A 27,307-nucleotide genomic window follows, 5' to 3' on the forward strand; every position below is an offset into this window, starting at 1 on the left:
GCACAATTCACAATCGCAAAGATGTGGAAGCGACCCGAGTGCCCATCCATCCAGGAGTGCATTAGTAACATGTGGCGCGTGGACACCACGGAGTGCCATTCGGCTGTGAGGAGCAGCGGTGAGGGGGCGCCTCTCGTGTTCTCCTGGCCAGAGCTGGAACCCGTTCCAGTAGGCCAGGTGTCCCAAGAACGGACACACGAGCACCACGTGCGCGCGCTCACCGGCAAATTGGTAGGAACGGATGGACACCTAAGTGGACAGCGAGGAATCACCTTCATCGGGTGGGTGTCGGGCGGGCGTGGGGAGGGGGTGGGCATACACATCCATTAGGGAGGGGGTGGGTGCGCACCGACTGGGGGATGGGCGCACTTGAAGCTCTGACCCGAGGGGGGAGGCGGGGAAAGAGCAATGCACCCGACCTGAACATTGGTACCCCCACAATACGCTGGGAGAGAATGAGAAATAAATAAGGAGACAGGGGGGAGGGGGGCACGGGCAACACATGTCACCTCAATACTTGTACTCCCATCATCTGCTAGAAAGGAGAGAGAAAAGAAAATGCAATCATAGAGATAAGAGACACTTTCTAAGAACATGAATCCGAAAAGAAAAGTAAAAGGAGGCCTGTCGAGCAGGTCTGGGTGTGACTCCGGATCCCCCAACCTCCAGTGCCACCACCAGAGATTCCTACGTGTAGCCCATAGAACCCCAAAAGCAACGGGACGAGTTCTGGTCACATACTCGCTCAAAGTGACATCCTGGAATCCTTCCGGAACTCCCTCCCCTCTCAGACTCTCCAGGTTTCCTCCAGCGTGTCGTTTCCCACAGACCAGACCTTTGGACTGAGACCGGACAGTCCAGATGGCACGCATGCTGCCCCGTGGCGGCGGTGTCCCGGCTTGGGACAAGAGGAGGCCCCACGGTGCGGGCTGGGGCGGCAGGCACCGCGGCGGGCGCTGAGGGTGGGGGTGATCCGCCGGACCGCCGCCCCGCCGCGCTCCCGGCAAGGGGACAGAGCAACAGGCAAAAAAAAAAAAAAAGCCTAGGGCACCCGGGATTCCCAGGCGGTCTCCCATCCAAGTACTAACCAGGCCCGACGCTGCTTAGCTTCGGAGATCAGACGAGATGGGGCGCGTTCGGGGTGGTGTGGCCCTAGACCGCGGAGGGCGCCCCTGCCCCGCTCAAGAGGCCAGCCTCACCGCGCTTCCCCGCGATAGCGCTGACCCGCGCCGGGCCTGTGCAGTTGGCCGGCCCGGTCGGGCGGACTCCGGAGGACTGAGGTGAGGGACGGGGCGGGGCGGGGTGGGGTGGGGGCTGTCTACACACACACACACACACACACACACACACACACACAAACACACACACACAGACACGATGCGCCTCCACGGCTGGACCCGCCAAGGTGGAGACCTTCCAGCCCCCCTCCTCTCCTCACCTCGCCTCCTTCACCTACCCGCCCCCACCCCCAGCGCGCCGCCGCTGACTGCGCACGCGCGCTCACCCTTTGACCCCAGCCAGGGGCCGCCCTCCCGCACAACCCCTGTCAGCTGCGCCCCCGCCCTGTGGGTGGGCTGCCGCCTATTCCCCAGGGCCAGGGCTGGGGCACAGCGCATGGGGGAGGGGAGCGAGTGTAGGGGCGTCTCTCGGGATGTGTCCCATGGCTGGGGTGGGGCGGGGTGGTTTGGGGGGCGCTGAAGAAATCAGTCCCCTCCATCTCCTACCTCTGGAAAACCCCCAAGCCCTTGGAGAACTGCCGGCACCGCTCCCGTGGGGGCCGGGACCCTGCTCCGTGTCCTCCTGTGGCCCAGTCCAAGGGGCCTGGGCCTGGCCCGGGGCTGGATTGGACCCCAACCACCCTCGGGTGTGGACTTGCTAAAAGCCGGCGATTAGATATTGGATTCGAGCTTCCTTGAGGTCATTTCACTAATGAGTGCACCGGAAAGAGTTTCCTAATCCATCTGTGAGGGTGGCAACTGAAAGAGAATTTTAAAGCTGACAGAATAGGCGAGGAAAGGCATAGGAGATTTCCACACCCAGTAAGGCAGACTTTCCCGAAATGGAAGAAAGAAACGAGCAAACAGAGACACCGGTAGCCCGCCCGGATCAGAGTCGGCTCCTTAGAGAAAGCACCCTGACCAGGTTCACCCGTGGGTGGGTGGCGAGCCAGTGGCATTCAGAAGCGCGAGGCCCGCAGTCTGTGCAGAAGACACCTGCACTCGGGTGTGTGTGGCGGCACGATTCCCAAGCAGCTCCAAATGGTAATCCAAAGAGAAGCCAGGGAGTTCCCAAGGCCCCAGGTGTCCTCAGCCCACGACTGGCTGCTGTGGGAATGCGAAGCCCGGCTCCTTGTCTCAGAGCGGGACAACCAGGAGGTGTGACGTACACCCCGGGGTTCCCAGGAGGATCAGGCTGAAGCTGGTACTTGGCCTGAAAATGTCCCCTCGCATGGGCACCCCCTTCCGCTTCCGGCTCCTCTGCTCCCGGTGCCCCTCCATCCAGGGGCCAGACTTTAAGAAGTCACCCGCAGGAGAATCCTGGTCCCAAAGGAGCCTTCTGGGGGACCCGTGCTGAGAGAGGTTGTGGGCATGGCCCGCTGGGGCTCTGCCCGGCCCAGGGCTGGGAGATGCCACCTCCCAGCTCCGGGTCCCTGCAGGAAGCGTTGGCAAGCACAGGGCCAGTCCCCCAAAGGCCCAGGTGCAGGGAGCCCAGGCCAAGCAGCCTGTGGAAGAAGCCACATGCCGTGCCACCCCGGGAACACGACTGCAGGTCGCGGCCCCTCCCGCCTCCTCCCCGACATGGCGCAGGGCTCAGAGACACCTGAGACGCTGCTACCAAAGTCCAAAGGGCATCGGTTGCTCCTCCAAAGCACCCGAGCAGACCGCGTTGTCCAGCCAGCCCCTGGGCCTCCCTGGGGTGCCCAGCACAAAAGTGCAGACAACCCCCGGACTCGCAATATCAGTTTGAGGATGTTCCTGCCACTCTAAGGACCCGCAGGCCAGCTGGGCCTTCAGGCAGGACAGAGAGCCCCGGAATCCGACGTGGAGAGCTGCGTGGACGTCCCCATCAGGAGGCGGTCCCCACCTCCGAGGCTCTCCCCTTGCGGGGAGCGGCAGCCCCAGGGCCTCAGGGAAGACACCAGGCTGGGCCCCCGCGGCACAGCGGGGCACGTCCCCGTCCCCGGCAGGCGACTTAGCGATGCCTGCGCCAGACTGCTGCGGCCGCCCTGCTGCCGGGTTCCTGGAGGGCTTCCTGGAAGCAGCGTCCACACCAAGCCCCTGGAAGGCCCAGGCGACGGAGGAGCCGGTCAGGCAGGGGCCGAGGACGGTGACGGGCGGGGAGGAGCGTGTCAGGCAGGGGCCGAGGACGGTGACAGGCCGGGCGGGAAGGAGCCGGTCAGGCGGGGGCCCAGGACAGTGACGGGCCTGGCCGGGGAGGAGCGAGTCAGGCAGTGGCCCAGGTGGTGGGCCGGGCGGAGAGGAGCCTGTCAGGCAGGGGCAGAGGACGGTGACGGTGACGGGCCGGGGCGGGAAGGGGCCGGTCAGGCAGGGGCAGGGGCCGAGGACAGTGACGGGCCTGGCGGGGGAGGAGCGCGTCAGGCAGGGGCAGAGGAGACGGGCTGGGTAAGGGGTAGGGTGACAGTTAGGGCACAATTCACAATCGCAAAGATGTGGAAGCGACCCGAGTGCCCATCCATCCAGGAGTGCATTAGTAACATGTGGCGCGTGGACACCACGGAGTGCCATTCGGCTGTGAGGAGCAGCGGTGAGGGGGCGCCTCTCGTGTTCTCCTGGCCAGAGCTGGAACCCGTTCCAGTAGGCCAGGTGTCCCAAGAACGGACACACGAGCACCACGTGCGCGCGCTCACCGGCAAATTGGTAGGAACGGATGGACACCTAAGTGGACAGCGAGGAATCACCTTCATCGGGTGGGTGTCGGGCGGGCGTGGGGAGGGGGTGGGCATACACATCCATTAGGGAGGGGGTGGGTGCGCACCCACTGGGGGATGGGCGCACTTGAAGCTCTGACCCGAGGGGGGAGGCGGGGAAAGAGCAATGCACCCGACCTGAACATTGGTACCCCCACAATACGCTGGGAGAGAATGAGAAATAAATAAGGAGACAGGGGGGAGGGGGGCACGGGCAACACATGTCACCTCAATACTTGTACTCCCATCATCTGCTAGAAAGGAGAGAGAAAAGAAAATGCAATCATAGAGATAAGAGACACTTTCTAAGAACATGAATCCGAAAAGAAAAGTAAAAGGAGGCCTGTCGAGCAGGTCTGGGTGTGACTCCGGATCCCCCAACCTCCAGTGCCACCACCAGAGATTCCTACGTGTAGCCCATAGAACCCCAAAAGCAACGGGACGAGTTCTGGTCACATACTCGCTCAAAGTGACATCCTGGAATCCTTCCGGAACTCCCTCCCCTCTCAGACTCTCCAGGTTTCCTCCAGCGTGTCGTTTCCCACAGACCAGACCTTTGGACTGAGACCGGACAGTCCAGATGGCACGCATGCTGCCCCGTGGCGGCGGTGTCCCGGCTTGGGACAAGAGGAGGCCCCACGGTGCGGGCTGGGGCGGCAGGCACCGCGGCGGGCGCTGAGGGTGGGGGTGATCCGCCGGACCGCCGCCCCGCCGCGCTCCCGGCAAGGGGACAGAGCAACAGGCAAAAAAAAAAAAAAAAAAAAAAAAAAAAAGCCTAGGACACCCGGGATTCCCAGGCGGTCTCCCATCCAAGTACTAACCAGGCCCGACGCTGCTTAGCTTCGGAGATCAGACGAGATGGGGCGCGTTCGGGGTGGTGTGGCCCTAGACCGCGGAGGGCGCCCCTGCCCCGCTCAAGAGGCCAGCCTCACCGCGCTTCCCCGCGATAGCGCTGACCCGCGCCGGGCCTGTGCAGTTGGCCGGCCCGGTCGGGCGGACTCCGGAGGACTGAGGTGAGGGACGGGGCGGGGCGGGGTGGGGTGGGGGCTGTCTACACACACACACACACACACACACACACACACACACAAACACACACACACAGACACGATGCGCCTCCACGGCTGGACCCGCCAAGGTGGAGACCTTCCAGCCCCCCTCCTCTCCTCACCTCGCCTCCTTCACCTACCCGCCCCCACCCCCAGCGCGCCGCCGCTGACTGCGCACGCGCGCTCACCCTTTGACCCCAGCCAGGGGCCGCCCTCCCGCACAACCCCTGTCAGCTGCGCCCCCGCCCTGTGGGTGGGCTGCCGCCTATTCCCCAGGGCCAGGGCTGGGGCACAGCGCATGGGGGAGGGGAGCGAGTGTAGGGGCGTCTCTCGGGATGTGTCCCATGGCTGGGGTGGGGCGGGGTGGTTTGGGGGGCGCTGAAGAAATCAGTCCCCTCCATCTCCTACCTCTGGAAAACCCCCAAGCCCTTGGAGAACTGCCGGCACCGCTCCCGTGGGGGCCGGGACCCTGCTCCGTGTCCTCCTGTGGCCCAGTCCAAGGGGCCTGGGCCTGGCCCGGGGCTGGATTGGACCCCAACCACCCTCGGGTGTGGACTTGCTAAAAGCCGGCGATTAGATATTGGATTCCAGCTTCCTTGAGGTCATTTCACTAATGAGTGCACCGGAAAGAGTTTCCTAATCCATCTGTGAGGGTGGCAACTGAAAGAGAATTTTAAAGCTGACAGAATAGGCGAGGAAAGGCATAGGAGATTTCCACACCCAGTAAGGCAGACTTTCCCGACATGGAAGAAAGAAACGAGCAAACAGAGACACCGGTAGCCCGCCCGGATCAGAGTCGGCTCCTTAGAGAAAGCACCCTGACCAGGTTCACCCGTGGGTGGGTGGCGAGCCAGTGGCATTCAGAAGCGCGAGGCCCGCAGTCTGTGCAGAAGACACCTGCACTCGGGTGTGTGTGGCGGCACGATTCCCAAGCAGCTCCAAATGGTAATCCAAAGAGAAGCCAGGGAGTTCCCAAGGCCCCAGGTGTCCTCAGCCCACGACTGGCTGCTGTGGGAATGCGAAGCCCGGCTCCTTGTCTCAGAGCGGGACAACCAGGAGGTGTGACGTACACCCCGGGGTTCCCAGGAGGATCAGGCTGAAGCTGGTACTTGGCCTGAAAATGTCCCCTCGCATGGGCACCCCCTTCCGCTTCCGGCTCCTCTGCTCCCGGTGCCCCTCCATCCAGGGGCCAGACTTTAAGAAGTCACCCGCAGGAGAATCCTGGTCCCAAAGGAGCCTTCTGGGGGACCCGTGCTGAGAGAGGTTGTGGGCATGGCCCGCTGGGGCTCTGCCCGGCCCAGGGCTGGGAGATGCCACCTCCCAGCTCCGGGTCCCTGCAGGAAGCGTTGGCAAGCACAGGGCCAGTCCCCCAAAGGCCCAGGTGCAGGGAGCCCAGGCCAAGCAGCCTGTGGAAGAAGCCACATGCCGTGCCACCCCGGGAACACGACTGCAGGTCGCGGCCCCTCCCGCCTCCTCCCCGACATGGCGCAGGGCTCAGAGACACCTGAGACGCTGCTACCAAAGTCCAAAGGGCATCGGTTGCTCCTCCAAAGCACCCGAGCAGACCGCGTTGTCCAGCCAGCCCCTGGGCCTCCCTGGGGTGCCCAGCACAAAAGTGCAGACAACCCCCGGACTCGCAATATCAGTTTGAGGATGTTCCTGCCACTCTAAGGACCCGCAGGCCAGCTGGGCCTTCAGGCAGGACAGAGAGCCCCGGAATCCGACGTGGAGAGCTGCGTGGACGTCCCCATCAGGAGGCGGTCCCGGCAGCCCCAGGGCCTCAGGGAAGACACCAGGCTGGGCCCCCGCGGCACAGCGGGGCACGTCCCCGTCCCCGGCAGGCGACTTAGCGATGCCTGCGCCAGACTGCTGCGGCCGCCCTGCTGCCGGGTTCCTGGAGGGCTTCCTGGAAGCAGCGTCCACACCAAGCCCCTGGAAGGCCCAGGCGACGGAGGAGCCGGTCAGGCAGGGGCCGAGGACGGTGACGGGCGGGGAGGAGCGTGTCAGGCAGGGGCCGAGGACGGTGACAGGCCGGGCGGGAAGGAGCCGGTCAGGCGGGGGCCCAGGACAGTGACGGGCCTGGCCGGGGAGGAGCGAGTCAGGCAGTGGCCCAGGTGGTGGGCCGGGCGGAGAGGAGCCTGTCAGGCAGGGGCAGAGGACGGTGACGGTGACGGGCCGGGGCGGGAAGGGGCCGGTCAGGCAGGGGCAGGGGCCGAGGACAGTGACGGGCCTGGCGGGGGAGGAGCGCGTCAGGCAGGGGCAGAGGAGACGGGCTGGGTAAGGGGTAGGGTGACAGTTAGGGCACAATTCACAATCGCAAAGATGTGGAAGCGACCCGAGTGCCCATCCATCCAGGAGTGCATTAGTAACATGTGGCGCGTGGACACCACGGAGTGCCATTCGGCTGTGAGGAGCAGCGGTGAGGGGGCGCCTCTCGTGTTCTCCTGGCCAGAGCTGGAACCCGTTCCAGTAGGCCAGGTGTCCCAAGAACGGACACACGAGCACCACGTGCGCGCGCTCACCGGCAAATTGGTACGAACGGATGGACACCTAAGTGGACAGCGAGGAATCACCTTCATCGGGTGGGTGTCGGGCGGGCGTGGGGAGGGGGTGGGCATACACATCCATTAGGGAGGGGGTGGGTGCGCACCCACTGGGGGATGGGCGCACTTGAAGCTCTGACCCGAGGGGGGAGGCGGGGAAAGAGCAATGCACCCGACCTGAACATTGGTACCCCCACAATACGCTGGGGGAGAATGAGAAATAAATAAGGAGACAGGGGGGAGGGGGGCACGGGCAACACATGTCACCTCAATACTTGTACTCCCATCATCTGCTAGAAAGGAGAGAGAAAAGAAAATGCAATCATAGAGATAAGAGACACTTTCTAAGAACATGAATCCGAAAAGAAAAGTAAAAGGAGGCCTGTCGAGCAGGTCTGGGTGTGACTCCGGATCCCCCAACCTCCAGTGCCACCACCAGAGATTCCTACGTGTAGCCCATAGAACCCCAAAAGCAACGGGACGAGTTCTGGTCACATACTCGCTCAAAGTGACATCCTGGAATCCTTCCGGAACTCCCTCCCCTCTCAGACTCTCCAGGTTTCCTCCAGCGTGTCGTTTCCCACAGACCAGACCTTTGGACTGAGACCGGACAGTCCAGATGGCACGCATGCTGCCCCGTGGCGGCGGTGTCCCGGCTTGGGACAAGAGGAGGCCCCACGGTGCGGGCTGGGGCGGCAGGCACCGCGGCGGGCGCTGAGGGTGGGGGTGATCCGCCGGACCGCCGCCCCGCCGCGCTCCCGGCAAGGGGACAGAGCAACAGGCAAAAAAAAAAAAAAAGCCTAGGGCACCCGGGATTCCCAGGCGGTCTCCCATCCAAGTACTAACCAGGCCCGACGCTGCTTAGCTTCGGAGATCAGACGAGATGGGGCGCGTTCGGGGTGGTGTGGCCCTAGACCGCGGAGGGCGCCCCTGCCCCGCTCAAGAGGCCAGCCTCACCGCGCTTCCCCGCGATAGCGCTGACCCGCGCCGGGCCTGTGCAGTTGGCCGGCCCGGTCGGGCGGACTCCGGAGGACTGAGGTGAGGGACGGGGCGGGGCGGGGTGGGGTGGGGGCTGTCTACACACACACACACACACACACACACACACACACACAAACACACACACACAGACACGATGCGCCTCCACGGCTGGACCCGCCAAGGTGGAGACCTTCCAGCCCCCCTCCTCTCCTCACCTCGCCTCCTTCACCTACCCGCCCCCACCCCCAGCGCGCCGCCGCTGACTGCGCACGCGCGCTCACCCTTTGACCCCAGCCAGGGGCCGCCCTCCCGCACAACCCCTGTCAGCTGCGCCCCCGCCCTGTGGGTGGGCTGCCGCCTATTCCCCAGGGCCAGGGCTGGGGCACAGCGCATGGGGGAGGGGAGCGAGTGTAGGGGCGTCTCTCGGGATGTGTCCCATGGCTGGGGTGGGGCGGGGTGGTTTGGGGGGCGCTGAAGAAATCAGTCCCCTCCATCTCCTACTTCTGGAAAACCCCCAAGCCCTTGGAGAACTGCCGGCACCGCTCCCGTGGGGGCCGGGACCCTGCTCCGTGTCCTCCTGTGGCCCAGTCCAAGGGGCCTGGGCCTGGCCCGGGGCTGGATTGGACCCCAACCACCCTCGGGTGTGGACTTGCTAAAAGCCGGCGATTAGATATTGGATTCGAGCTTCCTTGAGGTCATTTCACTAATGAGTGCACCGGAAAGAGTTTCCTAATCCATCTGTGAGGGTGGCAACTGAAAGAGAATTTTAAAGCTGACAGAATAGGCGAGGAAAGGCATAGGAGATTTCCACACCCAGTAAGGCAGACTTTCCCGACATGGAAGAAAGAAACGAGCAAACAGAGACACCGGTAGCCCGCCCGGATCAGAGTCGGCTCCTTAGAGAAAGCACCCTGACCAGGTTCACCCGTGGGTGGGTGGCGAGCCAGTGGCATTCAGAAGCGCGAGGCCCGCAGTCTGTGCAGAAGACACCTGCACTCGGGTGTGTGTGGCGGCACGATTCCCAAGCAGCTCCAAATGGTAATCCAAAGAGAAGCCAGGGAGTTCCCAAGGCCCCAGGTGTCCTCAGCCCACGACTGGCTGCTGTGGGAATGCGAAGCCCGGCTCCTTGTCTCAGAGCGGGACAACCAGGAGGTGTGACGTACACCCCGGGGTTCCCAGGAGGATCAGGCTGAAGCTGGTACTTGGCCTGAAAATGTCCCCTCGCATGGGCACCCCCTTCCGCTTCCGGCTCCTCTGCTCCCGGTGCCCCTCCATCCAGGGGCCAGACTTTAAGAAGTCACCCGCAGGAGAATCCTGGTCCCAAAGGAGCCTTCTGGGGGACCCGTGCTGAGAGAGGTTGTGGGCATGGCCCGCTGGGGCTCTGCCCGGCCCAGGGCTGGGAGATGCCACCTCCCAGCTCCGGGTCCCTGCAGGAAGCGTTGGCAAGCACAGGGCCAGTCCCCCAAAGGCCCAGGTGCAGGGAGCCCAGGCCAAGCAGCCTGTGGAAGAAGCCACATGCCGTGCCACCCCGGGAACACGACTGCAGGTCGCGGCCCCTCCCGCCTCCTCCCCGACATGGCGCAGGGCTCAGAGACACCTGAGACGCTGCTACCAAAGTCCAAAGGGCATCGGTTGCTCCTCCAAAGCACCCGAGCAGACCGCGTTGTCCAGCCAGCCCCTGGGCCTCCCTGGGGTGCCCAGCACAAAAGTGCAGACAACCCCCGGACTCGCAATATCAGTTTGAGGATGTTCCTGCCACTCTAAGGACCCGCAGGCCAGCTGGGCCTTCAGGCAGGACAGAGAGCCCCGGAATCCGACGTGGAGAGCTGCGTGGACGTCCCCATCAGGAGGCGGTCCCGGCAGCCCCAGGGCCTCAGGGAAGACACCAGGCTGGGCCCCCGCGGCACAGCGGGGCACGTCCCCGTCCCCGGCAGGCGACTTAGCGATGCCTGCGCCAGACTGCTGCGGCCGCCCTGCTGCCGGGTTCCTGGAGGGCTTCCTGGAAGCAGCGTCCACACCAAGCCCCTGGAAGGCCCAGGCGACGGAGGAGCCGGTCAGGCAGGGGCCGAGGACGGTGACGGGCGGGGAGGAGCGTGTCAGGCAGGGGCCGAGGACGGTGACAGGCCGGGCGGGAAGGAGCCGGTCAGGCGGGGGCCCAGGACAGTGACGGGCCTGGCCGGGGAGGAGCGAGTCAGGCAGTGGCCCAGGTGGTGGGCCGGGCGGAGAGGAGCCTGTCAGGCAGGGGCAGAGGACGGTGACGGTGACGGGCCGGGGCGGGAAGGGGCCGGTCAGGCAGGGGCAGGGGCCGAGGACAGTGACGGGCCTGGCGGGGGAGGAGCGCGTCAGGCAGGGGCAGAGGAGACGGGCTGGGTAAGGGGTAGGGTGACAGTTAGGGCACAATTCACAATCGCAAAGATGTGGAAGCGACCCGAGTGCCCATCCATCCAGGAGTGCATTAGTAACATGTGGCGCGTGGACACCACGGAGTGCCATTCGGCTGTGAGGAGCAGCGGTGAGGGGGCGCCTCTCGTGTTCTCCTGGCCAGAGCTGGAACCCGTTCCAGTAGGCCAGGTGTCCCAAGAACGGACACACGAGCACCACGTGCGCGCGCTCACCGGCAAATTGGTACGAACGGATGGACACCTAAGTGGACAGCGAGGAATCACCTTCATCGGGTGGGTGTCGGGCGGGCGTGGGGAGGGGGTGGGCATACACATCCATTAGGGAGGGGGTGGGTGCGCACCCACTGGGGGATGGGCGCACTTGAAGCTCTGACCCGAGGGGGGAGGCGGGGAAAGAGCAATGCACCCGACCTGAACATTGGTACCCCCACAATACGCTGGGAGAGAATGAGAAATAAATAAGGAGACAGGGGGGAGGGGGGCACGGGCAACACATGTCACCTCAATACTTGTACTCCCATCATCTGCTAGAAAGGAGAGAGAAAAGAAAATGCAATCATAGAGATAAGAGACACTTTCTAAGAACATGAATCCGAAAAGAAAAGTAAAAGGAGGCCTGTCGAGCAGGTCTGGGTGTGACTCCGGATCCCCCAACCTCCAGTGCCACCACCAGAGATTCCTACGTGTAGCCCATAGAACCCCAAAAGCAACGGGACGAGTTCTGGTCACATACTCGCTCAAAGTGACATCCTGGAATCCTTCCGGAACTCCCTCCCCTCTCAGACTCTCCAGGTTTCCTCCAGCGTGTCGTTTCCCACAGACCAGACCTTTGGACTGAGACCGGACAGTCCAGATGGCACGCATGCTGCCCCGTGGCGGCGGTGTCCCGGCTTGGGACAAGAGGAGGCCCCACGGTGCGGGCTGGGGCGGCAGGCACCGCGGCGGGCGCTGAGGGTGGGGGTGATCCGCCGGACCGCCGCCCCGCCGCGCTCCCGGCAAGGGGACAGAGCAACAGGCAAAAAAAAAAAAAAAAAAAAAAAAAAAGCCTAGGACACCCGGGATTCCCAGGCGGTCTCCCATCCAAGTACTAACCAGGCCCGACGCTGCTTAGCTTCGGAGATCAGACGAGATGGGGCGCGTTCGGGGTGGTGTGGCCCTAGACCGCGGAGGGCGCCCCTGCCCCGCTCAAGAGGCCAGCCTCACCGCGCTTCCCCGCGATAGCGCTGACCCGCGCCGGGCCTGTGCAGTTGGCCGGCCCGGTCGGGCGGACTCCGGAGGACTGAGGTGAGGGACGGGGCGGGGCGGGGTGGGGTGGGGGCTGTCTACACACACACACACACACACACACACACACACACACACACACACACAAACACACACACACAGACACGATGCGCCTCCACGGCTGGACCCGCCAAGGTGGAGACCTTCCAGCCCCCCTCCTCTCCTCACCTCGCCTCCTTCACCTACCCGCCCCCACCCCCAGCGCGCCGCCGCTGACTGCGCACGCGCGCTCACCCTTTGACCCCAGCCAGGGGCCGCCCTCCCGCACAACCCCTGTCAGCTGCGCCCCCGCCCTGTGGGTGGGCTGCCGCCTATTCCCCAGGGCCAGGGCTGGGGCACAGCGCATGGGGGAGGGGAGCGAGTGTAGGGGCGTCTCTCGGGATGTGTCCCATGGCTGGGGTGGGGCGGGGTGGTTTGGGGGGCGCTGAAGAAATCAGTCCCCTCCATCTCCTACCTCTGGAAAACCCCCAAGCCCTTGGAGAACTGCCGGCACCGCTCCCGTGGGGGCCGGGACCCTGCTCCGTGTCCTCCTGTGGCCCAGTCCAAGGGGCCTGGGCCTGGCCCGGGGCTGGATTGGACCCCAACCACCCTCGGGTGTGGACTTGCTAAAAGCCGGCGATTAGATATTGGATTCGAGCTTCCTTGAGGTCATTTCACTAATGAGTGCACCGGAAAGAGTTTCCTAATCCATCTGTGAGGGTGGCAACTGAAAGAGAATTTTAAAGCTGACAGAATAGGCGAGGAAAGGCATAGGAGATTTCCACACCCAGTAAGGCAGACTTTCCCGACATGGAAGAAAGAAACGAGCAAACAGAGACACCGGTAGCCCGCCCGGATCAGAGTCGGCTCCTTAGAGAAAGCACCCTGACCAGGTTCACCCGTGGGTGGGTGGCGAGCCAGTGGCATTCAGAAGCGCGAGGCCCGCAGTCTGTGCAGAAGACACCTGCACTCGGGTGTGTGTGGCGGCACGATTCCCAAGCAGCTCCAAATGGTAATCCAAAGAGAAGCCAGGGAGTTCCCAAGGCCCCAGGTGTCCTCAGCCCACGACTGGCTGCTGTGGGAATGCGAAGCCCGGCTCCTTGTCTCAGAGCGGGACAACCAGGAGGTGTGACGTACACCCCGGGGTTCCCAGGAGGATCAGGCTGAAGCTGGTACTTGGCCTGAAAATGTCCCCTCGCATGGGCACCCCCTTCCGCTTCCGGCTCCTCTGCTCCCGGTGCCCCTCCATCCAGGGGCCAGACTTTAAGAAGTCACCCGCAGGAGAATCCTGGTCCCAAAGGAGCCTTCTGGGGGACCCGTGCTGAGAGAGGTTGTGGGCATGGCCCGCTGGGGCTCTGCCCGGCCCAGGGCTGGGAGATGCCACCTCCCAGCTCCGGGTCCCTGCAGGAAGCGTTGGCAAGCACAGGGCCAGTCCCCCAAAGGCCCAGGTGCAGGGAGCCCAGGCCAAGCAGCCTGTGGAAGAAGCCACATGCCGTGCCACCCCGGGAACACGACTGCAGGTCGCGGCCCCTCCCGCCTCCTCCCCGACATGGCGCAGGGCTCAGAGACACCTGAGACGCTGCTACCAAAGTCCAAAGGGCATCGGTTGCTCCTCCAAAGCACCCGAGCAGACCGCGTTGTCCAGCCAGCCCCTGGGCCTCCCTGGGGTGCCCAGCACAAAAGTGCAGACAACCCCCGGACTCGCAATATCAGTTTGAGGATGTTCCTGCCACTCTAAGGACCCGCAGGCCAGCTGGGCCTTCAGGCAGGACAGAGAGCCCCGGAATCCGACGTGGAGAGCTGCGTGGACGTCCCCATCAGGAGGCGGTCCCGGCAGCCCCAGGGCCTCAGGGAAGACACCAGGCTGGGCCCCCGCGGCACAGCGGGGCACGTCCCCGTCCCCGGCAGGCGACTTAGCGATGCCTGCGCCAGACTGCTGCGGCCGCCCTGCTGCCGGGTTCCTGGAGGGCTTCCTGGAAGCAGCGTCCACACCAAGCCCCTGGAAGGCCCAGGCGACGGAGGAGCCGGTCAGGCAGGGGCCGAGGACGGTGACGGGCGGGGAGGAGCGTGTCAGGCAGGGGCCGAGGACGGTGACAGGCCGGGCGGGAAGGAGCCGGTCAGGCGGGGGCCCAGGACAGTGACGGGCCTGGCCGGGGAGGAGCGAGTCAGGCAGTGGCCCAGGTGGTGGGCCGGGCGGAGAGGAGCCTGTCAGGCAGGGGCAGAGGACGGTGACGGTGACGGGCCGGGGCGGGAAGGGGCCGGTCAGGCAGGGGCAGGGGCCGAGGACAGTGACGGGCCTGGCGGGGGAGGAGCGCGTCAGGCAGGGGCAGAGGAGACGGGCTGGGTAAGGGGTAGGGTGACAGTTAGGGCACAATTCACAATCGCAAAGATGTGGAAGCGACCCGAGTGCCCATCCATCCAGGAGTGCATTAGTAACATGTGGCGCGTGGACACCACGGAGTGCCATTCGGCTGTGAGGAGCAGCGGTGAGGGGGCGCCTCTCGTGTTCTCCTGGCCAGAGCTGGAACCCGTTCCAGTAGGCCAGGTGTCCCAAGAACGGACACACGAGCACCACGTGCGCGCGCTCACCGGCAAATTGGTAGGAACGGATGGACACCTAAGTGGACAGCGAGGAATCACCTTCATCGGGTGGGTGTCGGGCGGGCGTGGGGAGGGGGTGGGCATACACATCCATTAGGGAGGGGGTGGGTGCGCACCCACTGGGGGATGGGCGCACTTGAAGCTCTGACCCGAGGGGGGAGGCGGGGAAAGAGCAATGCACCCGACCTGAACATTGGTACCCCCACAATACGCTGGGAGAGAATGAGAAATAAATAAGGAGACAGGGGGGAGGGGGGCACGGGCAACACATGTCACCTCAATACTTGTACTCCCATCATCTGCTAGAAAGGAGAGAGAAAAGAAAATGCAATCATAGAGATAAGAGACACTTTCTAAGAACATGAATCCGAAAAGAAAAGTAAAAGGAGGCCTGTCGAGCAGGTCTGGGTGTGACTCCGGATCCCCCAACCTCCAGTGCCACCACCAGAGATTCCTACGTGTAGCCCATAGAACCCCAAAAGCAACGGGACGAGTTCTGGTCACATACTCGCTCAAAGTGACATCCTGGAATCCTTCCGGAACTCCCTCCCCTCTCAGACTCTCCAGGTTTCCTCCAGCGTGTCGTTTCCCACAGACCAGACCTTTGGACTGAGACCGGACAGTCCAGATGGCACGCATGCTGCCCCGTGGCGGCGGTGTCCCGGCTTGGGACAAGAGGAGGCCCCACGGTGCGGGCTGGGGCGGCAGGCACCGCGGCGGGCGCTGAGGGTGGGGGTGATCCGCCGGACCGCCGCCCCGCCGCGCTCCCGGCAAGGGGACAGAGCAACAGGCAAAAAAAAAAAAAAAGCCTAGGGCACCCGGGATTCCCAGGCGGTCTCCCATCCAAGTACTAACCAGGCCCGACGCTGCTTAGCTTCGGAGATCAGACGAGATGGGGCGCGTTCGGGGTGGTGTGGCCCTAGACCGCGGAGGGCGCCCCTGCCCCGCTCAAGAGGCCAGCCTCACCGCGCTTCCCCGCGATAGCGCTGACCCGCGCCGGGCCTGTGCAGTTGGCCGGCCCGGTCGGGCGGACTCCGGAGGACTGAGGTGAGGGACGGGGCGGGGCGGGGTGGGGTGGGGGCTGTCTACACACACACACACACACACACACACACACACACACACACACACACAAACACACACACACAGACACGATGCGCCTCCACGGCTGGACCCGCCAAGGTGGAGACCTTCCAGCCCCCCTCCTCTCCTCACCTCGCCTCCTTCACCTACCCGCCCCCACCCCCAGCGCGCCGCCGCTGACTGCGCACGCGCGCTCACCCTTTGACCCCAGCCAGGGGCCGCCCTCCCGCACAACCCCTGTCAGCTGCGCCCCCGCCCTGTGGGTGGGCTGCCGCCTATTCCCCAGGGCCAGGGCTGGGGCACAGCGCATGGGGGAGGGGAGCGAGTGTAGGGGCGTCTCTCGGGATGTGTCCCATGGCTGGGGTGGGGCGGGGTGGTTTGGGGGGCGCTGAAGAAATCAGTCCCCTCCATCTCCTACCTCTGGAAAACCCCCAAGCCCTTGGAGAACTGCCGGCACCGCTCCCGTGGGGGCCGGGACCCTGCTCCGTGTCCTCCTGTGGCCCAGTCCAAGGGGCCTGGGCCTGGCCCGGGGCTGGATTGGACCCCAACCACCCTCGGGTGTGGACTTGCTAAAAGCCGGCGATTAGATATTGGATTCGAGCTTCCTTGAGGTCATTTCACTAATGAGTGCACCGGAAAGAGTTTCCTAATCCATCTGTGAGGGTGGCAACTGAAAGAGAATTTTAAAGCTGACAGAATAGGCGAGGAAAGGCATAGGAGATTTCCACACCCAGTAAGGCAGACTTTCCCGACATGGAAGAAAGAAACGAGCAAACAGAGACACCGGTAGCCCGCCCGGATCAGAGTCGGCTCCTTAGAGAAAGCACCCTGACCAGGTTCACCCGTGGGTGGGTGGCGAGCCAGTGGCATTCAGAAGCGCGAGGCCCGCAGTCTGTGCAGAAGACACCTGCACTCGGGTGTGTGTGGCGGCACGATTCCCAAGCAGCTCCAAATGGTAATCCAAAGAGAAGCCAGGGAGTTCCCAAGGCCCCAGGTGTCCTCAGCCCACGACTGGCTGCTGTGGGAATGCGAAGCCCGGCTCCTTGTCTCAGAGCGGGACAACCAGGAGGTGTGACGTACACCCCGGGGTTCCCAGGAGGATCAGGCTGAAGCTGGTACTTGGCCTGAAAATGTCCCCTCGCATGGGCACCCCCTTCCGCTTCCGGCTCCTCTGCTCCCGGTGCCCCTCCATCCAGGGGCCAGACTTTAAGAAGTCACCCGCAGGAGAATCCTGGTCCCAAAGGAGCCTTCTGGGGGACCCGTGCTGAGAGAGGTTGTGGGCATGGCCCGCTGGGGCTCTGCCCGGCCCAGGGCTGGGAGATGCCACCTCCCAGCTCCGGGTCCCTGCAGGAAGCGTTGGCAAGCACAGGGCCAGTCCCCCAAAGGCCCAGGTGCAGGGAGCCCAGGCCAAGCAGCCTGTGGAAGAAGCCACATGCCGTGCCACCCCGGGAACACGACTGCAGGTCGCGGCCCCTCCCGCCTCCTCCCCGACATGGCGCAGGGCTCAGAGACACCTGAGACGCTGCTACCAAAGTCCAAAGGGCATCGGTTGCTCCTCCAAAGCACCCGAGCAGACCGCGTTGTCCAGCCAGCCCCTGGGCCTCCCTGGGGTGCCCAGCACAAAAGTGCAGACAACCCCCGGACTCGCAATATCAGTTTGAGGATGTTCCTGCCACTCTAAGGACCCGCAGGCCAGCTGGGCCTTCAGGCAGGACAGAGAGCCCCGGAATCCGACGTGGAGAGCTGCGTGGACGTCCCCATCAGGAGGCGGTCCCGGCAGCCCCAGGGCCTCAGGGAAGACACCAGGCTGGGCCCCCGCGGCACAGCGGGGCACGTCCCCGTCCCCGGCAGGCGACTTAGCGATGCCTGCGCCAGACTGCTGCGGCCGCCCTGCTGCCGGGTTCCTGGAGGGCTTCCTGGAAGCAGCGTCCACACCAAGCCCCTGGAAGGCCCAGGCGACGGAGGAGCCGGTCAGGCAGGGGCCGAGGACGGTGACGGGCGGGGAGGAGCGTGTCAGGCAGGGGCCGAGGACGGTGACAGGCCGGGCGGGAAGGAGCCGGTCAGGCGGGGGCCCAGGACAGTGACGGGCCTGGCCGGGGAGGAGCGAGTCAGGCAGTGGCCCAGGTGGTGGGCCGGGCGGAGAGGAGCCTGTCAGGCAGGGGCAGAGGACGGTGACGGTGACGGGCCGGGGCGGGAAGGGGCCGGTCAGGCAGGGGCAGGGGCCGAGGACAGTGACGGGCCTGGCGGGGGAGGAGCGCGTCAGGCAGGGGCAGAGGAGACGGGCTGGGTAAGGGGTAGGGTGACAGTTAGGGCACAATTCACAATCGCAAAGATGTGGAAGCGACCCGAGTGCCCATCCATCCAGGAGTGCATTAGTAACATGTGGCGCGTGGACACCACGGAGTGCCATTCGGCTGTGAGGAGCAGCGGTGAGGGGGCGCCTCTCGTGTTCTCCTGGCCAGAGCTGGAACCCGTTCCAGTAGGCCAGGTGTCCCAAGAACGGACACACGAGCACCACGTGCGCGCGCTCACCGGCAAATTGGTACGAACGGATGGACACCTAAGTGGACAGCGAGGAATCACCTTCATCGGGTGGGTGTCGGGCGGGCGTGGGGAGGGGGTGGGCATACACATCCATTAGGGAGGGGGTGGGTGCGCACCGACTGGGGGATGGGCGCACTTGAAGCTCTGACCCGAGGGGGGAGGCGGGGAAAGAGCAATGCACCCGACCTGAACATTGGTACCCCCACAATACGCTGGGGGAGAATGAGAAATAAATAAGGAGACAGGGGGGAGGGGGGCACGGGCAACACATGTCACCTCAATACTTGTACTCCCATCATCTGCTAGAAAGGAGAGAGAAAAGAAAATGCAATCATAGAGATAAGAGACACTTTCTAAGAACATGAATCCGAAAAGAAAAGTAAAAGGAGGCCTGTCGAGCAGGTCTGGGTGTGACTCCGGATCCCCCAACCTCCAGTGCCACCACCAGAGATTCCTACGTGTAGCCCATAGAACCCCAAAAGCAACGGGACGAGTTCTGGTCACATACTCGCTCAAAGTGACATCCTGGAATCCTTCCGGAACTCCCTCCCCTCTCAGACTCTCCAGGTTTCCTCCAGCGTGTCGTTTCCCACAGACCAGACCTTTGGACTGAGACCGGACAGTCCAGATGGCACGCATGCTGCCCCGTGGCGGCGGTGTCCCGGCTTGGGACAAGAGGAGGCCCCACGGTGCGGGCTGGGGCGGCAGGCACCGCGGCGGGCGCTGAGGGTGGGGGTGATCCGCCGGACCGCCGCCCCGCCGCGCTCCCGGCAAGGGGACAGAGCAACAGGCAAAAAAAAAAAAAAAGCCTAGGGCACCCGGGATTCCCAGGCGGTCTCCCATCCAAGTACTAACCAGGCCCGACGCTGCTTAGCTTCGGAGATCAGACGAGATGGGGCGCGTTCGGGGTGGTGTGGCCCTAGACCGCGGAGGGCGCCCCTGCCCCGCTCAAGAGGCCAGCCTCACCGCGCTTCCCCGCGATAGCGCTGACCCGCGCCGGGCCTGTGCAGTTGGCCGGCCCGGTCGGGCGGACTCCGGAGGACTGAGGTGAGGGACGGGGCGGGGCGGGGTGGGGTGGGGGCTGTCTACACACACACACACACACACACACACACACACACACACACACACACACAAACACACACACACAGACACGATGCGCCTCCACGGCTGGACCCGCCAAGGTGGAGACCTTCCAGCCCCCCTCCTCTCCTCACCTCGCCTCCTTCACCTACCCGCCCCCACCCCCAGCGCGCCGCCGCTGACTGCGCACGCGCGCTCACCCTTTGACCCCAGCCAGGGGCCGCCCTCCCGCACAACCCCTGTCAGCTGCGCCCCCGCCCTGTGGGTGGGCTGCCGCCTATTACCCAGGGCCAGGGCTGGGGCACAGCGCATGGGGGAGGGGAGCGAGTGTAGGGGCGTCTCTCGGGATGTGTCCCATGGCTGGGGTGGGGCGGGGTGGTTTGGGGGGCGCTGAAGAAATCAGTCCCCTCCATCTCCTACCTCTGGAAAACCCCCAAGCCCTTGGAGAACTGCCGGCACCGCTCCCGTGGGGGCCGGGACCCTGCTCCGTGTCCTCCTGTGGCCCAGTCCAAGGGGCCTGGGCCTGGCCCGGGGCTGGATTGGACCCCAACCACCCTCGGGTGTGGACTTGCTAAAAGCCGGCGATTAGATATTGGATTCGAGCTTCCTTGAGGTCATTTCACTAATGAGTGCACCGGAAAGAGTTTCCTAATCCATCTGTGAGGGTGGCAACTGAAAGAGAATTTTAAAGCTGACAGAATAGGCGAGGAAAGGCATAGGAGATTTCCACACCCAGTAAGGCAGACTTTCCCGACATGGAAGAAAGAAACGAGCAAACAGAGACACCGGTAGCCCGCCCGGATCAGAGTCGGCTCCTTAGAGAAAGCACCCTGACCAGGTTCACCCGTGGGTGGGTGGCGAGCCAGTGGCATTCAGAAGCGCGAGGCCCGCAGTCTGTGCAGAAGACACCTGCACTCGGGTGTGTGTGGCGGCACGATTCCCAAGCAGCTCCAAATGGTAATCCAAAGAGAAGCCAGGGAGTTCCCAAGGCCCCAGGTGTCCTCAGCCCACGACTGGCTGCTGTGGGAATGCGAAGCCCGGCTCCTTGTCTCAGAGCGGGACAACCAGGAGGTGTGACGTACACCCCGGGGTTCCCAGGAGGATCAGGCTGAAGCTGGTACTTGGCCTGAAAATGTCCCCTCGCATGGGCACCCCCTTCCGCTTCCGGCTCCTCTGCTCCCGGTGCCCCTCCATCCAGGGGCCAGACTTTAAGAAGTCACCCGCAGGAGAATCCTGGTCCCAAAGGAGCCTTCTGGGGGACCCGTGCTGAGAGAGGTTGTGGGCATGGCCCGCTGGGGCTCTGCCCGGCCCAGGGCTGGGAGATGCCACCTCCCAGCTCCGGGTCCCTGCAGGAAGCGTTGGCAAGCACAGGGCCAGTCCCCCAAAGGCCCAGGTGCAGGGAGCCCAGGCCAAGCAGCCTGTGGAAGAAGCCACATGCCGTGCCACCCCGGGAACACGACTGCAGGTCGCGGCCCCTCCCGCCTCCTCCCCGACATGGCGCAGGGCTCAGAGACACCTGAGACGCTGCTACCAAAGTCCAAAGGGCATCGGTTGCTCCTCCAAAGCACCCGAGCAGACCGCGTTGTCCAGCCAGCCCCTGGGCCTCCCTGGGGTGCCCAGCACAAAAGTGCAGACAACCCCCGGACTCGCAATATCAGTTTGAGGATGTTCCTGCCACTCTAAGGACCCGCAGGCCAGCTGGGCCTTCAGGCAGGACAGAGAGCCCCGGAATCCGACGTGGAGAGCTGCGTGGACGTCCCCATCAGGAGGCGGTCCCGGCAGCCCCAGGGCCTCAGGGAAGACACCAGGCTGGGCCCCCGCGGCACAGCGGGGCACGTCCCCGTCCCCGGCAGGCGACTTAGCGATGCCTGCGCCAGACTGCTGCGGCCGCCCTGCTGCCGGGTTCCTGGAGGGCTTCCTGGAAGCAGCGTCCACACCAAGCCCCTGGAAGGCCCAGGCGACGGAGGAGCCGGTCAGGCAGGGGCCGAGGACGGTGACGGGCGGGGAGGAGCGTGTCAGGCAGGGGCCGAGGACGGTGACAGGCCGGGCGGGAAGGAGCCGGTCAGGCGGGGGCCCAGGACAGTGACGGGCCTGGCCGGGGAGGAGCGAGTCAGGCAGTGGCCCAGGTGGTGGGCCGGGCGGAGAGGAGCCTGTCAGGCAGGGGCAGAGGACGGTGACGGTGACGGGCCGGGGCGGGAAGGGGCCGGTCAGGCAGGGGCAGGGGCCGAGGACAGTGACGGGCCTGGCGGGGGAGGAGCGCGTCAGGCAGGGGCAGAGGAGACGGGCTGGGTAAGGGGTAGGGTGACAGTTAGGGCACAATTCACAATCGCAAAGATGTGGAAGCGACCCGAGTGCCCATCCATCCAGGAGTGCATTAGTAACATGTGGCGCGTGGACACCACGGAGTGCCATTCGGCTGTGAGGAGCAGCGGTGAGGGGGCGCCTCTCGTGTTCTCCTGGCCAGAGCTGGAACCCGTTCCAGTAGGCCAGGTGTCCCAAGAACGGACACACGAGCACCACGTGCGCGCGCTCACCGGCAAATTGGTAGGAACGGATGGACACCTAAGTGGACAGCGAGGAATCACCTTCATCGGGTGGGTGTCGGGCGGGCGTGGGGAGGGGGTGGGCATACACATCCATTAGGGAGGGGGTGGGTGCGCACCGACTGGGGGATGGGCGCACTTGAAGCTCTGACCCGAGGGGGGAGGCGGGGAAAGAGCAATGCACCCGACCTGAACATTGGTACCCCCACAATACGCTGGGGGAGAATGAGAAATAAATAAGGAGACAGGGGGGAGGGGGGCACGGGCAACACATGTCACCTCAATACTTGTACTCCCATCATCTGCTAGAAAGGAGAGAGAAAAGAAAATGCAATCATAGAGATAAGAGACACTTTCTAAGAACATGAATCCGAAAAGAAAAGTAAAAGGAGGCCTGTCGAGCAGGTCTGGGTGTGACTCCGGATCCCCCAACCTCCAGTGCCACCACCAGAGATTCCTACGTGTAGCCCATAGAACCCCAAAAGCAACGGGACGAGTTCTGGTCACATACTCGCTCAAAGTGACATCCTGGAATCCTTCCGGAACTCCCTCCCCTCTCAGACTCTCCAGGTTTCCTCCAGCGTGTCGTTTCCCACAGACCAGACCTTTGGACTGAGACCGGACAGTCCAGATGGCACGCATGCTGCCCCGTGGCGGCGGTGTCCCGGCTTGGGACAAGAGGAGGCCCCACGGTGCGGGCTGGGGCGGCAGGCACCGCGGCGGGCGCTGAGGGTGGGGGTGATCCGCCGGACCGCCGCCCCGCCGCGCTCCCGGCAAGGGGACAGAGCAACAGGCAAAAAAAAAAAAAAAAAAAAAAAAAAAAAGCCTAGGGCACCCGGGATTCCCAGGCGGTCTCCCATCCAAGTACTAACCAGGCCCGACGCTGCTTAGCTTCGGAGATCAGACGAGATGGGGCGCGTTCGGGGTGGTGTGGCCCTAGACCGCGGAGGGCGCCCCTGCCCCGCTCAAGAGGCCAGCCTCACCGCGCTTCCCCGCGATAGCGCTGACCCGCGCCGGGCCTGTGCAGTTGGCCGGCCCGGTCGGGCGGACTCCGGAGGACTGAGGTGAGGGACGGGGCGGGGCGGGGTGGGGTGGGGGCTGTCTACACACACACACACACACACACACACACACACACACACACACACACAAACACACACACACAGACACGATGCGCCTCCACGGCTGGACCCGCCAAGGTGGAGACCTTCCAGCCCCCCTCCTCTCCTCACCTCGCCTCCTTCACCTACCCGCCCCCACCCCCAGCGCGCCGCCGCTGACTGCGCACGCGCGCTCACCCTTTGACCCCAGCCAGGGGCCGCCCTCCCGCACAACCCCTGTCAGCTGCGCCCCCGCCCTGTGGGTGGGCTGCCGCCTATTCCCCAGGGCCAGGGCTGGGGCACAGCGCATGGGGGAGGGGAGCGAGTGTAGGGGCGTCTCTCGGGATGTGTCCCATGGCTGGGGTGGGGCGGGGTGGTTTGGGGGGCGCTGAAGAAATCAGTCCCCTCCATCTCCTACCTCTGGAAAACCCCCAAGCCCTTGGAGAACTGCCGGCACCGCTCCCGTGGGGGCCGGGACCCTGCTCCGTGTCCTCCTGTGGCCCAGTCCAAGGGGCCTGGGCCTGGCCCGGGGCTGGATTGGACCCCAACCACCCTCGGGTGTGGACTTGCTAAAAGCCGGCGATTAGATATTGGATTCGAGCTTCCTTGAGGTCATTTCACTAATGAGTGCACCGGAAAGAGTTTCCTAATCCATCTGTGAGGGTGGCAACTGAAAGAGAATTTTAAAGCTGACAGAATAGGCGAGGAAAGGCATAGGAGATTTCCACACCCAGTAAGGCAGACTTTCCCGACATGGAAGAAAGAAACGAGCAAACAGAGACACCGGTAGCCCGCCCGGATCAGAGTCGGCTCCTTAGAGAAAGCACCCTGACCAGGTTCACCCGTGGGTGGGTGGCGAGCCAGTGGCATTCAGAAGCGCGAGGCCCGCAGTCTGTGCAGAAGACACCTGCACTCGGGTGTGTGTGGCGGCACGATTCCCAAGCAGCTCCAAATGGTAATCCAAAGAGAAGCCAGGGAGTTCCCAAGGCCCCAGGTGTCCTCAGCCCACGACTGGCTGCTGTGGGAATGCGAAGCCCGGCTCCTTGTCTCAGAGCGGGACAACCAGGAGGTGTGACGTACACCCCGGGGTTCCCAGGAGGATCAGGCTGAAGCTGGTACTTGGCCTGAAAATGTCCCCTCGCATGGGCACCCCCTTCCGCTTCCGGCTCCTCTGCTCCCGGTGCCCCTCCATCCAGGGGCCAGACTTTAAGAAGTCACCCGCAGGAGAATCCTGGTCCCAAAGGAGCCTTCTGGGGGACCCGTGCTGAGAGAGGTTGTGGGCATGGCCCGCTGGGGCTCTGCCCGGCCCAGGGCTGGGAGATGCCACCTCCCAGCTCCGGGTCCCTGCAGGAAGCGTTGGCAAGCACAGGGCCAGTCCCCCAAAGGCCCAGGTGCAGGGAGCCCAGGCCAAGCAGCCTGTGGAAGAAGCCACATGCCGTGCCACCCCGGGAACACGACTGCAGGTCGCGGCCCCTCCCGCCTCCTCCCCGACATGGCGCAGGGCTCAGAGACACCTGAGACGCTGCTACCAAAGTCCAAAGGGCATCGGTTGCTCCTCCAAAGCACCCGAGCAGACCGCGTTGTCCAGCCAGCCCCTGGGCCTCCCTGGGGTGCCCAGCACAAAAGTGCAGACAACCCCCGGACTCGCAATATCAGTTTGAGGATGTTCCTGCCACTCTAAGGACCCGCAGGCCAGCTGGGCCTTCAGGCAGGACAGAGAGCCCCGGAATCCGACGTGGAGAGCTGCGTGGACGTCCCCATCAGGAGGCGGTCCCGGCAGCCCCAGGGCCTCAGGGAAGACACCAGGCTGGGCCCCCGCGGCACAGCGGGGCACGTCCCCGTCCCCGGCAGGCGACTTAGCGATGCCTGCGCCAGACTGCTGCGGCCGCCCTGCTGCCGGGTTCCTGGAGGGCTTCCTGGAAGCAGCGTCCACACCAAGCCCCTGGAAGGCCCAGGCGACGGAGGAGCCGGTCAGGCAGGGGCCGAGGACGGTGACGGGCGGGGAGGAGCGTGTCAGGCAGGGGCCGAGGACGGTGACAGGCCGGGCGGGAAGGAGCCGGTCAGGCGGGGGCCCAGGACAGTGACGGGCCTGGCCGGGGAGGAGCGAGTCAGGCAGTGGCCCAGGTGGTGGGCCGGGCGGAGAGGAGCCTGTCAGGCAGGGGCAGAGGACGGTGACGGTGACGGGCCGGGGCGGGAAGGGGCCGGTCAGGCAGGGGCAGGGGCCGAGGACAGTGACGGGCCTGGCGGGGGAGGAGCGCGTCAGGCAGGGGCAGAGGAGACGGGCTGGGTAAGGGGTAGGGTGACAGTTAGGGCACAATTCACAATCGCAAAGATGTGGAAGCGACCCGAGTGCCCATCCATCCAGGAGTGCATTAGTAACATGTGGCGCGTGGACACCACGGAGTGCCATTCGGCTGTGAGGAGCAGCGGTGAGGGGGCGCCTCTCGTGTTCTCCTGGCCAGAGCTGGAACCCGTTCCAGTAGGCCAGGTGTCCCAAGAACGGACACACGAGCACCACGTGCGCGCGCTCACCGGCAAATTGGTAGGAACGGATGGACACCTAAGTGGACAGCGAGGAATCACCTTCATCGGGTGGGTGTCGGGCGGGCGTGGGGAGGGGGTGGGCATACACATCCATTAGGGAGGGGGTGGGTGCGCACCGACTGGGGGATGGGCGCACTTGAAGCTCTGACCCGAGGGGGGAGGCGGGGAAAGAGCAATGCACCCGACCTGAACATTGGTACCCCCACAATACGCTGGGGGAGAATGAGAAATAAATAAGGAGACAGGGGGGAGGGGGGCACGGGCAACACATGTCACCTCAATACTTGTACTCCCATCATCTGCTAGAAAGGAGAGAGAAAAGAAAATGCAATCATAGAGATAAGAGACACTTTCTAAGAACATGAATCCGAAAAGAAAAGTAAAAGGAGGCCTGTCGAGCAGGTCTGGGTGTGACTCCGGATCCCCCAACCTCCAGTGCCACCACCAGAGATTCCTACGTGTAGCCCATAGAACCCCAAAAGCAACGGGACGAGTTCTGGTCACATACTCGCTCAAAGTGACATCCTGGAATCCTTCCGGAACTCCCTCCCCTCTCAGACTCTCCAGGTTTCCTCCAGCGTGTCGTTTCCCACAGACCAGACCTTTGGACTGAGACCGGACAGTCCAGATGGCACGCATGCTGCCCCGTGGCGGCGGTGTCCCGGCTTGGGACAAGAGGAGGCCCCACGGTGCGGGCTGGGGCGGCAGGCACCGCGGCGGGCGCTGAGGGTGGGGGTGATCCGCCGGACCGCCGCCCCGCCGCGCTCCCGGCAAGGGGACAGAGCAACAGGCAAAAAAAAAAAAAAAAAAAAAAAAAAAAAGCCTAGGGCACCCGGGATTCCCAGGCGGTCTCCCATCCAAGTACTAACCAGGCCCGACGCTGCTTAGCTTCGGAGATCAGACGAGATGGGGCGCGTTCGGGGTGGTGTGGCCCTAGACCGCGGAGGGCGCCCCTGCCCCGCTCAAGAGGCCAGCCTCACCGCGCTTCCCCGCGATAGCGCTGACCCGCGCCGGGCCTGTGCAGTTGGCCGGCCCGGTCGGGCGGACTCCGGAGGACTGAGGTGAGGGACGGGGCGGGGCGGGGTGGGGTGGGGGCTGTCTACACACACACACACACACACACACACACACACACACACACACACACAAACACACACACACAGACACGATGCGCCTCCACGGCTGGACCCGCCAAGGTGGAGACCTTCCAGCCCCCCTCCTCTCCTCACCTCGCCTCCTTCACCTACCCGCCCCCACCCCCAGCGCGCCGCCGCTGACTGCGCACGCGCGCTCACCCTTTGACCCCAGCCAGGGGCCGCCCTCCCGCACAACCCCTGTCAGCTGCGCCCCCGCCCTGTGGGTGGGCTGCCGCCTATTCCCCAGGGCCAGGGCTGGGGCACAGCGCATGGGGGAGGGGAGCGAGTGTAGGGGCGTCTCTCGGGATGTGTCCCATGGCTGGGGTGGGGCGGGGTGGTTTGGGGGGCGCTGAAGAAATCAGTCCCCTCCATCTCCTACCTCTGGAAAACCCCCAAGCCCTTGGAGAACTGCCGGCACCGCTCCCGTGGGGGCCGGGACCCTGCTCCGTGTCCTCCTGTGGCCCAGTCCAAGGGGCCTGGGCCTGGCCCGGGGCTGGATTGGACCCC

The 27,307-nt window shown here is 64.4% G+C and overlaps 8 pseudogenes; all 8 read right to left on the reverse strand.

Moving 5' to 3' along the window:
- Nucleotides 1–1,039: 1,039 nt before the first annotated feature.
- LOC142867433 (uncharacterized) lies at nucleotides 1,040–1,158 on the reverse strand (annotated as a pseudogene).
- A 3,542-nt stretch (nucleotides 1,159–4,700) lies between these two features.
- Nucleotides 4,701–4,819, reverse strand: LOC142867377 (uncharacterized; annotated as a pseudogene).
- A 3,498-nt stretch (nucleotides 4,820–8,317) lies between these two features.
- LOC142867435 (uncharacterized) lies at nucleotides 8,318–8,436 on the reverse strand (annotated as a pseudogene).
- A 3,510-nt stretch (nucleotides 8,437–11,946) lies between these two features.
- On the reverse strand, nucleotides 11,947–12,065 carry LOC142867378 (uncharacterized; annotated as a pseudogene).
- Nucleotides 12,066–15,573: 3,508 nt separating this feature from the next.
- LOC142867436 (uncharacterized) lies at nucleotides 15,574–15,692 on the reverse strand (annotated as a pseudogene).
- Nucleotides 15,693–19,200: 3,508 nt separating this feature from the next.
- LOC142867437 (uncharacterized) lies at nucleotides 19,201–19,319 on the reverse strand (annotated as a pseudogene).
- Nucleotides 19,320–22,843: 3,524 nt separating this feature from the next.
- On the reverse strand, nucleotides 22,844–22,962 carry LOC142867438 (uncharacterized; annotated as a pseudogene).
- A 3,522-nt stretch (nucleotides 22,963–26,484) lies between these two features.
- On the reverse strand, nucleotides 26,485–26,603 carry LOC142867439 (uncharacterized; annotated as a pseudogene).
- Nucleotides 26,604–27,307: the final 704 nt, after the last annotated feature.

Source organism: Microcebus murinus, unplaced genomic scaffold (genome assembly GCF_040939455.1).
Source record: "Microcebus murinus isolate Inina unplaced genomic scaffold, M.murinus_Inina_mat1.0 scaf015_hap2_Mmur4.0, whole genome shotgun sequence".
NCBI classification, from domain to species: Eukaryota; Metazoa; Chordata; class Mammalia; order Primates; family Cheirogaleidae; genus Microcebus; species Microcebus murinus.